We start from the raw sequence: 14,394 nt of genomic DNA, 5'->3' as shown, positions 1-14,394 counted from the left end.
CACCAATGATATAGGTAAAAAACGGGATGAGGTCCTACAAGCAGAATTTAGGGAGTTACGAGCCAAGTTAAAAAGTAGGACCTCAGAGGTAGTAATCTCAGGATTGCTACCAGTTCCACGTGATAGTCAGAGTAGAAATGAAAGAATAGTCGGGATGAATGCGTGGCTTGAGAGATGGTGCAGGAGGGAGGGGTTCAGATTTTTGGGACATTGGGACCGGTTCTGGGGGAGGTGGGACTATTACAAATTGGACGGTCTACACCTGGGCCGGACTGGAACCAATGTCCTTGGGGGTGCTTTTGCTAACGCTGTTGGGAAGGGTTTAAACTAATGTGGCAGGGGGATGGGAACCAAATGAGGTCAGTGGAGAGTAAGGATGTAGTAACTAAAGCCAGTAAGGAACTAGATAATGAAGTCAGCGTGACTAAGGGAAAGAGTAGGCAGGGAGCAGATGATGAAAGCAAAGGGACTGAAGGTCTGAGGTGCATTTGTTTTAATGCAAGAAGTGTAATAGGTAAGGCAGATGAACTCAGGGCTTGGATTAGTACCTGGGAGTATGATGTTATTGCTATTACTGAGACTTGGTTAAGGGAAGGGCATGATTGGCAACTAAATATCCCAGGATATCGATGCTTCAGGCGGGATAGAGAGGGAGAAAAAGGGGTGGAGGAGTTGCATTACTGGTCAAAGAGGATATCACCGCTGTGCTGAAGGAGGGCACTATGGAGGACTCGAGCAGTGAGGCAATATGGGCAGAACTCAGAAATAGGAAGGGTGCGGTAACAATGTTGGGGCTGTACTACAGGCCTCCCAACAGCGAGCGTGAGATAGAGGTACAAATATGTGAACAGATTATGGAAAGCTGTAGGAGCAACAGGGTGGTGGTGAGAGGAGATTTTAATTTTCCCAACATTGACTGGGATTCATTTAGTGTTAGAGGTCCAGACGGAGCAGAATTTGTAAGGAGCATCCAGGAGGGTTTTCTAGAGCAGTATGTAAATAGTCCAACTCGGGAAGGGGCCATACTGGACCTGGTGTTGGGGAATGAGCCGGGCCAGGTGGTTGACGTCTCAGTAGGGGACTAATTTGGGAATAGTGATCACAATTCCGTAAGTTTTAGAATACTCATGGACAAAGATGAGAGTGGTCCAAAAGGAAGAGTGCTAAATTGGGGGAAAGCCAACTATACCAAAATTCGGCAGGAGCTGGGGAATGTAGATTGGGAGCAGCTGTTTGAAGTTAAATCCACATTTGATATGTGGGAGTCTTTTAAAGAGAGTTTGTTTAGCATGCAGGAGAGACATGTTCCTGTGAAAATGAGGGATAGAAATGGCAAGATTAGGGAACCATGGATGACAGGTGAAATTGTGAGACTAGCTAAGAAGAAAAAGGAAGCATACATAAGGTCTAGGCGGCTGAAGAAAGATGAAGCTTTGAAAGAATATCGGGATTGTAGGACCAATCTGAAACGAGGAATTAAGAGGGCTAAAAGGGGTCATGAAATATCTTTAGCAAACAGGCTTAAGGAAAATCCCATAGCCTTTTATTCATATATAAGGAGCAAGAGGGTAACTAGAGAAAGGATTGACCCACTCAAGGACAAGGGAGGAAAGTTATGCGTGGAGTCAGAGAAAATGGGTGAGATTCTAAACGAGTACTTTGCATCGGTATTCACCGAGGAGAGGGACATGACGGATGTTGAGGTTAGGGACAGATGTTTGATTCCTCTAGGTCAAGTCGGCATAAGGAGGGAGGAAGTGTTGGGTATTCTAAAAGGCATTAAGGTGGACAAGTCCCCAGGTCCGGATGGGATCTATCCCAGGTTGCTGAGGGAAGCAAGAGAGGAAATAGCTGGGGCCTTTACAGATATCTTTGCAACATTTTTAAACACGGGTGAGGTCCCGGAGGACTGGAGAATTGCTAATGTTGTCCCCTTGTTTAAGAAGGGTAGCAGGGATAATCCAGGTAATTATCGAACGATGCGCCTGGTGTCAGTGGTAGGGAAGCAGCTGGAGAAGATACTGAGGGATAGGACCTATTCCCATCTGGAAGAAAATGGGCTTATCAGCGATAGGCAACATGGTTTTGTGCAGGGAAGGTCATGTCTTACCAACTTAATAGAATTCTTTGAGGAAGTGACAAAGTTGATTGATGAGGGAAGGGCTGTAGATGTATACATGGACTTCAGTAAGGCGTTTGATAAGGTTCCCCATGGTAGGCTGATGGAGAAAGTGAAGTCGCATGGGGTCCAAGGTGTACTAGCTAGATGGATAAAGAACTGGCTGGGCGACAGGAGACAGAGAGTAGCAGTGGAAGGGAGTTTCTCAAAATTGAGACGTGTGACCAGTGGTGTTCCACAGGGATCCGTGCTGGGACCACTGTTGTTTGTGATATACATAATGATTTGGAGGAAGGTATAGGTGGTCTGATTAGCAAGTTTGCAGACGACACTAAGATTGGTGGAGCAGCAGATACTGAAGGGGACTGTCAGAGAATACAGCAGAATATAGATCGACAGTAGAGTTGGGCAGAGAAATGGCAGATGGAGTTCAATCAGGGCAAATGCGAGGTGATGCATTTTGGAAGATTCAATTCAAGAGTGAACTATACAGTAAATGGAAAAGTCCTGGGGAAAATTGATGTACAGAGCGATTTGGGTGTTCAGGTGCATTGTTCCCTGAAGGTGGCAACGCAGGTCAATAGTGTGGTCAAGAGGGCATACGGCATGCTTTCCTTCATTGGACGGGGTATTGAGTACAAGAGTTGGCAGGTCTTGTTACAGTTGTATAAGACTTTGTTTCGGCCACATTTGGAATACTGCGTGCAGTTCTGGTCGCCACATTACCAAAAGGATGTGGATGCTTTGGAGAGGGTGCAGAGGAGGTTCACCAGGATGTTGCCTGGTATGGAGGGCGCTAGCTATGAAGAGAGGTTGAGTAGATTAGGATTATTTTCATTGGAAAGACGGAGGTTGAGGGGGGACCTGATTGAGGTGTACAAAATCATGAGAGGTATAGACAGGGTGGAGAGCAAGAAGCTTTTTCCCAGAGTGGTGGATTCAATTACAAGGGGACACGTGTTCAAAGTGAAATGGGAAAAGTTTAGGGGGGATATGCGTGGAAGGTTCTTTCCACAGAGGGTGGTGGGTGCATGGAACGCTTTGCCTGCGGAGGTGGTAGACGCGGGCACGATAGCGTCTTTTAAGATGTATCTAGACAGGTACATGAATGGGCAGGAAGTAAAGAGATACAGACCCTTAGAAAATAGGCGACAGGTTTAGTAAGAGGATTTGGATCGGCGTAGGCTTGGGGGCCGAAGGGCCTGTTCCTGTGCTGTAATTTTCTTTGTTCTTTGTTCTTTGTTAATTGTACTGAGCGTGGGTCCCGAACCGGAGTGCATCACCTGATCCCATTCGCTATGAATTACTGGAGGTATCTTTCACTGTCGAATTGTACTGAGTGCGGATCACCAACCGGAGTGCAACACCTGATCCCAGTGGCTGTGAGTTACTGGAGTATCTGTCAAAGTAGAATTGTACTGAGTGTAGGTCACTAACCAGAATGGAACACCTGATCCCAGTGATCATGTATTATTGGGAGTATCTTTCACTGCAGAATTGTGCTGAGTGTAAATCAGTAACCAGAATGGAACACCTGCTCCCACTGACGATGTATTACTGGAGTATCTGTCACTGTAGAATTGTACTGAGTGTGGGTCACTAACCAAAGTGGAACCCCTGATTCTCGTGATCATGTATTATTGGCAGTATCTGTCACTGCAGTATTGAGCTGAGTGTGGATCACTAATCGGAGTGCAACATCTGATCCCAGTGATTAAGTGCGACTGGAGTAGCTGTCACTGTTGAATTGTACTGAGCGTGTGGCATTAACCGGATTGCAACACGTGATCCCAGTGGCTATGTATTACTGGGAGCATCTGTCACTGTAGAATTGTACTGAGTGTGGGTCACTAACCAGAATGGAGCACCTGATTCCAGTGACCATGTATTACTAGGAGTATCTGTCACTGTAGAATTGTACTTCGTGTGAGTCACTAACCAAAATGGAACACGTGATCCCAGTGACCATGTATTATTGGGAGTGTCTGTCACTGTAGAATTGTACTGAGCGTGGGTCACAAACCGGAGTGCAGCACCTGAAGCCAGTGGCTATGTATTACTAGGAATGTCTGTCACTGTAGAATTGTACTGAGTGTGGATCACCAACCGGAGTGCATCACCTGATCCCAGTGGCTATGTATTACTGGGAGTATCTGTCACTGTAGAATTGTACTGAGTGTGGGTCACTAACCAGAGTGGAGCACCTGATTCCAGTGACCATGTATTACTAGGAGTATCTGTCACTGCAGAATTGTACCGAATGCGGGTCACTAACAAGAGTGGAGGACCTGACCCCAGTGACCATGTATTATTGGGAGTAACTGTCACTGTAGAATTATACTGAGTGTGAATCACTAACAAGAGTGGAACACATGATTCCAGTGACCATGTATTACTAGGAGTATCTGTCACTGCAGAATTGTACTGAGTGTGGGTCACTAACCAGAATTGAACACGTGATCCCAGTGACCATGCATTATTGGGAGTGTCTGTCCCTGTAGAATTGTACTGAGTTTGGATCACTAACCAGAGTGCAACACCTGACCCCGGTGACTATGTGTTACTGGAGCATCTGTCACTGTCGAATTGTACTGAATGTGGGTCACGAACAAGAGTGGCGAACCTGACCCCAGTGACCATGTATTATTGGGAGTAACTGTCACTGTAGAATTATACTGAGTGTTAATCACTAACCAGAATGGAACACATGATCCCTTTGACTATGTATTACTGGGAGCATCTGTCACTGTAGAATTGTACTGAGTGTGGGTCACTAACTAGAATGGAACACCTGATCCCAGTGATCATGTGCTATTGGGAGTATCTGTCACTGTAGAACAGTATTGAGTGTGGGTCACTAACCGGAGTGCAACACCTGATCCCAGTGGCTATGTATTACTGGGAGTATCTGTCACTGTAGAATTGTACTGAGTGTGGGTCACTAACCGGAGTGCAACACCTGATCCCAGTGGCTATGAATTACTGGGCGTATCTGTCACTGTAGAATTGTACTGAGTGTGGGTCACTAACCGGAGTGCAACACCTGATCCCAGTGGCTATGTATTACTGGGAGTATCTGTCACTGTAAAATTGTACTGAGTGTGGATCAAGCACCAGAGTGCAACACCTGATCCCGGTGACTATGTGTTACTGGAGCATCTGTCCCTGTAGAATTGTACTGAGTGTGGGTCACTAACCAGAGTGGAGAACCTGACACCAGTGACCATGTATTCTTGGGAGTAACAGTCCCTGTAGAATTGTACTGAGTGTGGGTCACTAACCAGAATTGAACACGTGATCCCAGTGACCATGCATTATTGGGAGTGTCTGTCACTGTAGAATTGTGCTGAGTGTTAATCACAAACAAGAATGGAACACATGATCCCATTGACTATGTATTACTGGGAGTGTCTATCACTGCAGAATTGTTCTGAGTGTGGATCACTAACCAGAGTGCAACACCTGACCCCGGTGACGATGCGTTACTGGAGCATCTGTCACTGTAGAATTGTACTGAGTGTGGGTCACTAACCAAAGTGGAACCCCTGATTCTCGTGATCATGTATTATTGGCAGTATCTGTCACTGCAGTATTGAGCTGAGTGTGGATCACTAATCGGAGTGCAACATCTGATCCCAGTGATTAAGTGCGACTGGAGTAGCTGTCACTGTTGAATTGTACTGAGCGTGTGGCATTAACCGGATTGCAACACGTGATCCCAGTGGCTATGTATTACTGGGAGCATCTGTCACTGTAGAATTGTACTGAGTGTGGGTCACTAACCAGAATGGAGCACCTGATTCCAGTGACCATGTATTACTAGGAGTATCTGTCACTGTAGAATTGTACTTCGTGTGAGTCACTAACCAAAATGGAACACGTGATCCCAGTGACCATGTATTATTGGGAGTGTCTGTCACTGTAGAATTGTACTGAGCGTGGGTCACAAACCGGAGTGCAGCACCTGAAGCCAGTGGCTATGTATTACTAGGAATGTCTGTCACTGTAGAATTGTACTGAGTGTGGATCACCAACCGGAGTGCATCACCTGATCCCAGTGGCTATGTATTACTGGGAGTATCTGTCACTGTAGAATTGTACTGAGTGTGGGTCACTAACCAGAGTGGAGCACCTGATTCCAGTGACCATGTATTACTAGGAGTATCTGTCACTGCAGAATTGTACCGAATGCGGGTCACTAACAAGAGTGGAGGACCTGACCCCAGTGACCATGTATTATTGGGAGTAACTGTCACTGTAGAATTATACTGAGTGTGAATCACTAACAAGAGTGGAACACATGATTCCAGTGACCATGTATTACTAGGAGTATCTGTCACTGCAGAATTGTACTGAGTGTGGGTCACTAACCAGAATTGAACACGTGATCCCAGTGGCCATGCATTATTGGGAGTGTCTGTCCCTGTAGAATTGTACTGAGTTTGGATCACTAACCAGAGTGCAACACCTGACCCCGGTGACTATGTGTTACTGGAGCATCTGTCACTGTCGAATTGTACTGAATGTGGGTCACGAACAAGAGTGGCGAACCTGACCCCAGTGACCATGTATTATTGGGAGTAACTGTCACTGTAGAATTATACTGAGTGTTAATCACTAACCAGAATGGAACACATGATCCCTTTGACTATGTATTACTGGGAGCATCTGTCACTGTAGAATTGTACTGAGTGTGGGTCACTAACTAGAATGGAACACCTGATCCCAGTGATCATGTGCTATTGGGAGTATCTGTCACTGTAGAACAGTATTGAGTGTGGGTCACTAACCGGAGTGCAACACCTGATCCCAGTGGCTATGTATTACTGGGAGTATCTGTCACTGTAGAATTGTACTGAGTGTGGGTCACTAACCGGAGTGCAACACCTGATCCCAGTGGCTATGAATTACTGGGCGTATCTGTCACTGTAGAATTGTACTGAGTGTGGGTCACTAACCGGAGTGCAACACCTGATCCCAGTGGCTATGTATTACTGGGAGTATCTGTCACTGTAAAATTGTACTGAGTGTGGATCAAGCACCAGAGTGCAACACCTGATCCCGGTGACTATGTGTTACTGGAGCATCTGTCCCTGTAGAATTGTACTGAGTGTGGGTCACTAACCAGAGTGGAGAACCTGACACCAGTGACCATGTATTCTTGGGAGTAACAGTCCCTGTAGAATTGTACTGAGTGTGGGTCACTAACCAGAATTGAACACGTGATCCCAGTGACCATGCATTATTGGGAGTGTCTGTCACTGTAGAATTGTGCTGAGTGTTAATCACAAACAAGAATGGAACACATGATCCCATTGACTATGTATTACTGGGAGTGTCTATCACTGTAGAATTGTTCTGAGTGTGGATCACTAACCAGAGTGCAACACCTGACCCCGGTGACGATGCGTTACTGGAGCATCTGTCACTGTAGAATTGTACTGAGTGTGGGTCACTAACCAGAGTGGAGCACCTGACCCCAGTGACCATGTATTATTGGGAGTAACTGTCACTGTAGAATTGTACTGAGTGTGAATCACTAACAAGAATGGAACACATGATCCCATTGACTATGTATTACTGGGAGTGTCTATCACTGTCGAATTGTACTGAGTGTGGATCACCAACCGGAGTGCAACACCTGCTCCCAGTGTTTATGTGTTACTGGAGTATCTGTCACTGCAGAATTGTGCTGAGTGTAAATCACTAACCAGAATGGAACACCTGATCCCAGTGACTATGTGTTACTGGAGTATCTGTCACTGTCGAATTCTGCTGAGTGTGGGTCACTAACCGGAGTGCAACACCTGATCCCAGTGACTATGACTTACTGGGGGTGTCTGTCACTGTAGAATTGTACTGAATGTAGGTCACTAACCAACGTGGAACAACTGATTCTGGTGATCATGTATTATTGGGAGTATCTGTCACTGTAGAATTGTACTGAACGTGGGTCACTAACCGGAGTGCGACACCTGATCCCAGTGGCTATGAATTACTTGGAGTATCTGTCACTGCAGAATTGTGCTGAGTGTGGATCACTAACCAGAATGGAACACCTGATCCCTGTGACCATGCATAATTGGGAGTAACTGTCACTGTAGAATTATACTGAGTGTGAATCACTAACAAGAGTGGAACACCTGATTCCAGTGACCATGTATTACTGGAAGTGTCTGTCACTGTAGAATTGCTCTGACTGTGGGTCACGAACCGGAGTGGAACTCCTGATCCCAGTGACCATGTATTATTGGGAGTATCTGTCTCTGTAGAATTGTACTGAGTGTTGGTAACTAACCAGAAAGTAACACCTGGTCTCAGTGACCATGTATTATTAGGTGTATCTGTCACTGCACAATTGTGCTGAGTGTTAATCACTAACCAGAATGGAACACATGATCCCAGTGACTATCTATTACTGGAGTGTTTGTCAGTGCAGAATTGTACTGAGTGTGGGTCACGAACTGGAGTGCATCAGCTGATCCCAGTGGCTATGAATTACTGGGGGTATCTGTCACTGTAGAATTGTACTGAGCGTGGGTCACTAACCGGAGTGCAACACCGGATCCCAGTGGCTATGTATTTCTGGGAGTATCTGTCACTGTAAAATTGTACTGAGTGTGGATCACTGACCGGAGTGCAACACCTACTCCCAGTGTTTATGTGTTACTGGAGTATCTGTCACTGCAGAATTGTGCTGAGTGTAAATCACTAACCAGTACGGAACACCTGATCCCAGTGACTATGTGTTACTGGAGTATCTGTCACTGTAAAATTGTACTGAGTGTTGGTCACTAACCAGAATGGAATACCTGATCCCAGTGACCATGTATTATTGGGAGTATCTGTCACTGTCGAATTGTACTGAGCGTGGGTCACTAACCGGAGTGCTCCACCTGATCCCAGTGGCTATGTATTACTTAGAGTATCTGTCACTGCAGAATTGTGCTGAGTGTGGATTACTAACCAGAATGGAACACCTGATCCCTGTGACCATGTATTATTGGGAGTCTCTGTCACTGCAGAATTGTGCTGAGTGTGGGTCACTGACCAGAGTGGAGCACCTGACCCCAGTGACCATGTATTATTGGGATAACTGTAACTGTAGAATTGTACTGAGTGTGAGTCACTAATGGCATTTCTCCTGTATCTGACGAAGGAGGAACTGCATTTCAACGGTCGATCTCTCTGCACAAAAGCCACACTATGCCTCAGGGTAGACGCGCTCGGCCAGCTTCTGGAGTCTGTTCAGAGCGACTCAAGCAAAGACTTTCCCCACTCTGATGAGCAGGGAGATTCCACACTAGTTGTTGCTGTCACCGCGGTCACCTTTGCTTTTTTCGAGGGTGATGATATTGGCATCGCGCATGTCCTGGGGTACTGCTCCCAAGTCCCAGCACAGGCATAGCAGTTCATGTAGTGCTGAGAGTCTCGCAGGCTTGGCACTCGTGATTATTTCAGTGGTAGTGCTGTCCTTTCCTCGTCAGCAGACGTGGTCTCTTCAGACTACTAGAAAAGATTGGATGCCCACCAAACTACTACGTATCATCACCTCATTCCATGACAATATGAAAGGCACAATTCAACATGGTGGCTCCTCATCAGAGCCCTTTCCTACCCTGAGTGGCGTGTAACAGGGCTGTGTTTTCGCACCCACACTTGTTGGGATTTTCTTCTGCCTGCTGCTTTCACATGCGTTCAAGTCCTCTGAAGAAGGAATTTTCCTCCACACAAGATCAGGGGTCAGGTTGTTCAACCATGTCCGTCTAAGAGCGATGTCCAAAGTACAGAAGGTCCTCATCAGGGAGCTCCTCTTTGCTGACGATGCTGCTTTGACATCTCACACTGAAGAGTGCCTGCAGATTCTCATCGACAGGTTTGCGGCTGCCTGCAATGACTTTGGCCTAACCATCAGCCTCAAGAAAACGAACTTCATGGGTCAGGACGTCAGAAATGCTCCATCCATCAATATTGGCGACCACGCTCTGGAAGTGGTTCAAGAGTTCACCTACATTGGGTTAACTATCACCAGTAACCTGTCTCTAGATGCAGAAATCAACAAGTGCATGGGAAAGGCTTCCACTGCTCTGTCCAGACTGGCCAAGAGAGTGTGGGAAAATGGTGCACTGACACGGAACACAAAAGTCCGAGTGTACCAGGCCTGTGCCCTCAGTGCCTTGCTCTATGGCAGCGAGGCCTGGACAACGTATGTCAGCCAAGAGCGACGTCTCAATTAATTCCATCTTTGCTGCCTCCGGAGAATGCTTGTTATCAAGTGGCAGGACCGTATCTCCAACACAGAATTCCTCGAGGCGGCCAACATCCCCAGCTTGTACACACTAGTGAGTCAGCAGCGCTTGAGATGGCTTGCCATGTGAGCCGCATGGAAGATGGCAGGATTCCCAAAGACACATTGTACAGCGAGCTCGCCACTGGTATCAGACCCACATGGCCGTCCGTGTCTCCGCTTTAAAGACGTCTGCAAACGCGACATTAAAATCTGTGACATTGATCTCAAGCCGTGGGAGTCAGTTGCCAGCGTTCGCCAGAGCTGGCGTTCAGCCATAAAGACGGGGCTAAAATGTGGCGAGTCGAAGAGACTGAGCAGTTGGCAGGAAAAAAGACAAAGGCGCAAGGGGAGAGCCAACTGTTTAACAGCTCCGACAAACAAATTTCTCTGCAGCACCTGTGGAAGAGACTGTCACTCTAGAATTGGCCTTTATAGCCACTCCAGGCGCTGCTTCACAAACCACTAACCACCGCTTTACTTGCTTAAAATCTTTTACATTTCTTATATCTGCCAGTTTTGATGAAGGGTCACTGACCAGAAATAATATCTCTGTTTCTCTCTCCACAAATGCTGCCAGACCTGATGAGTATTTCCAGCATTTCTTGTTTTTATTACAGTACACTAAGTGTTACAGAATCAATGTGGTAGACTAGTTTAATTTCAGTACTTTGCTTTTTTCAATTCCATGTCTCTGGGAATGATCTCCATGCTTTGTTTGCAATTTTATGGCCCTGTTCATCTGCATGGCTACTTTAAACGGTTTGTGGATCTGTCCCTGTGTACCCTTCCCCCCCCCCCCTACCTTATTCGGTCACTTATTTTCCAAGGATTATTTGGGAAGCTTCTTCTTCCAACAAAAATTCAGAGCCTCAAACGTAGCTATACTGAAATTAATTTGGCATTTTATTGCCTATTGTGCAACTTTAATAATTATTATCAATAATATCTTCAGGCATTTTGTCATATTCTTTCTTTGTATTAACTGAACGCTCAATTTGGATATGGCTGCACATTTTGAAATTGTGCTTCCCCTTCCCGACTCCATATCTTTGTGTAAATGGTGAGCGACAGTGTTCCCAACGCTGATCCTTGTGGAACACCTTTTCCCACCTTCCACTAATCTGACGAAATACCTTAAACCCTTCCTCCCTGTTTTCTGTTTTCGTAGGCAGCTTGCTCTCCATTCTGTTGCTTGTCCCCTAACTCCACTTGCTGTGAGATTAGTCATGTGTCTGCTGTGTGGTACTGATCGAAGTCCTTTAGAATTTCAGTGAATATTACACCTACTACATTCGTCTTATCTACTCTTTCTAATATGAGTCAAAGAATTCAAGAAGGTTGGTCAAGCATGTTTTATCTTCAGAATTTGTGCTGACTACTCTATTATATTGTGTGTTTCAATCTGATTTCAGTTGCATCTTTGAATGAGGATTCAATTACTTGTCCTACCACTGACGTTATGCTAACTGGTCTATAGCTCTTTGGACTTTGTCTATCTTCAGTTTTCAATACAAGAATCGTATTAGCTGTCAATCAATCGTACGGCACTATTCCCTATTTGGATGAATATTGTTTAACAGATAATTGTGCCTCTGCTAGCTCTTCTGTTTTTTGTTAGTATGTGTGCATGCAATCCATGCTAACCAGAGAGTTTCCCCTTTCTTTGATTACTTTCTTTCATATCTCCACTTTCTACCTGAAATGTCTTGAAGTTTTTCTGTTGAATTACTCATTATTATTTGACAGTTTAGTTCCTGCCCTCTGTGATCTTTCTGCCCCTTCTTCAGGCTCTGAATCCTCATCCACTGTTTCCTTCTGTCTAGACTGCCCCACAGCACCAGAGACGTCCTTCCTTCTAAGCTTGGAGCTCTGCTCCGGAATTCAATTTACATTTCTGACCATGTCAGTCTGCCCCTCTCTGCTTCAAAGTCTGGTAAATACGATCTTACCTGAAACTCATAGTGGATTGGATCTTGTCCGAGACACCATGAGACAATTCCCTGGCTAGTTCTCCTCCAATATCTCCTGCTGGTACATTTCAAGGACCCTATTGGAATTGATTCATTTTGTTTCATTGCCTCACCATTTCCATTAGAACTGCTCTCCCTTTCAATGGCTCTGGGCTCAGAATGAAAACACTCGCAGGTTCTTGATCCTTGGCCCAGTGCAGGGACCCCGTTGGAAAATATAGGTGTGTGGATCCTTTGGTGTAAACACTTGTATATTCTGCAGTCAACTTGTGTCACCAAGGGAGCTGTATGGGTCTTAGCTATGCTGCCTTTGTGTTGCATGTTGAGACCATTCGTTGTTCTCATCTTACTCAGGTGATCTGCTTCACATATTTTGTTCCAATACTTTGATCACTGTGCTGGTTCATTTTCTTCTTTTGGCTTGAACTGCAACATTTCATCAAATTTGTTTCTAATTTCCACCCCTCCATCATCTTCATATGGTCCGTCTCTGACACTTCACTTCCGTTCCTCAACTTCTCTATCTCCATTTCAGGGAATTGGCTGTCCACCAATATCTAATATAATCTCACCGTCATGCACAACAACCTTGATTATACTTCCTCCCACCCCGATTCTTGGAAGACTCTTTATCATTCTCCCAATTTCTCCTCTGCCATTCTATCTGTTTTGACAATGTTGCCTTCCAGACTGTACTTTTGAAATGTCTTCATTATTCCTCAGCTGAAGATTTATTTCCATGTGGTAAAAAGGGCCCTGGACCTTGTTCATCCCATTTCCCACGTTACTGCCTTCACCCCTTCCCCTTGCTGCCAGAATCACGATAGGTCTCGCCTTCTCCTCTCCTTCCACCTCACTAGCCTCCGCATTCAATGCATCATCCTCCAACATTTCTTCCACATCAAGCTAATTATAATACCAAACATATATTATACTTCCCTCCCGTCCTGCTGCTCAGAGTGAAACCCTATTCCACTGCTCAATTGACCTCAACATATGCTCCCTTCCCTAGAGCACCTTTACATGCAAGTGCAGGAGATGCAAGAACTGCCCTTACACATCTTCCCTTCCACTATCCAAGGTTCCAGATATTCCTTTCAGGTGAAACGGGGATTTTCTTGTACCTCTTACAATTTATTAACAGTATTCGCTGTTCACGATGGAGTCCCCTGAACAATGGGAGAGCAGTAAATGCAGATTGGGTGATCACTATGACGCACTCCTCTGTTCAGTCTGCAAGCTTGACGCTGAGCTTCCGGGCACATGTCATTTTAATTCGACTTCCCACTGACCTCTCCATCCTCGACCTCCTGTACTTTTCCACTGAAACTCAATGAGGAACAGCACCAGATTCTTTTAATCTATTAGACATTTTATTACTTCTCAAATCAACGCTGAGGTGATAAATTTCATATTATAGCCATTGCTCCCACTTTCTCGGATGACCTCTGCCAGTAATATAGGATGGTTACACTAGAGCTGCTGGGAATGGAGGGGGAGTGGGTTTGTGCTTGGGGTGGGGGATTCGCTATCAATATACAGCCAGCAGGCTGGTCCACACCCCTGGGGTCTACCCACCATTCTCCATCACTTTTCCTGGTCACTGGAGCCTTCTCCACTTTGTCAGATGTTCCAGGCTCTACTCACCCTCTGTTATTCTGCTGTAACCAATTGCAAGTCCTCTGGACCCATCATCTGTATATTTAATAGCCTCATTCGCCTTGCACCATCCTATCTTTTGCCATTGAATCACTCCTGCCCTCCACCCGATTGCAGAAATTCCCATTTGTTCGTTCCTCCCCCTATACCCCACTTTATGTCGGCGCTATCATTGCTTTAAAACTGCTAATCTCAGATATCTTATGGTTCTGATGAAAGGCTATCAGTCTGGACTATTAACTATTTCTCTCTGCAGATGCTGTCTGACCTGCTGAGTGCTTTCATTAATCTCTCTTTTTGTTTTACCAGATTTACAGCAGTTTCAGTAGTTTTAACTCTAGTGATTAGGTCCGAAT

Source organism: Heterodontus francisci, unplaced genomic scaffold, assembly GCF_036365525.1.
Source record: "Heterodontus francisci isolate sHetFra1 unplaced genomic scaffold, sHetFra1.hap1 HAP1_SCAFFOLD_240, whole genome shotgun sequence".
Classification (NCBI taxonomy): Eukaryota; Metazoa; Chordata; class Chondrichthyes; order Heterodontiformes; family Heterodontidae; genus Heterodontus; species Heterodontus francisci.
Note: the sequence above shows the minus strand (reverse complement) of the source record.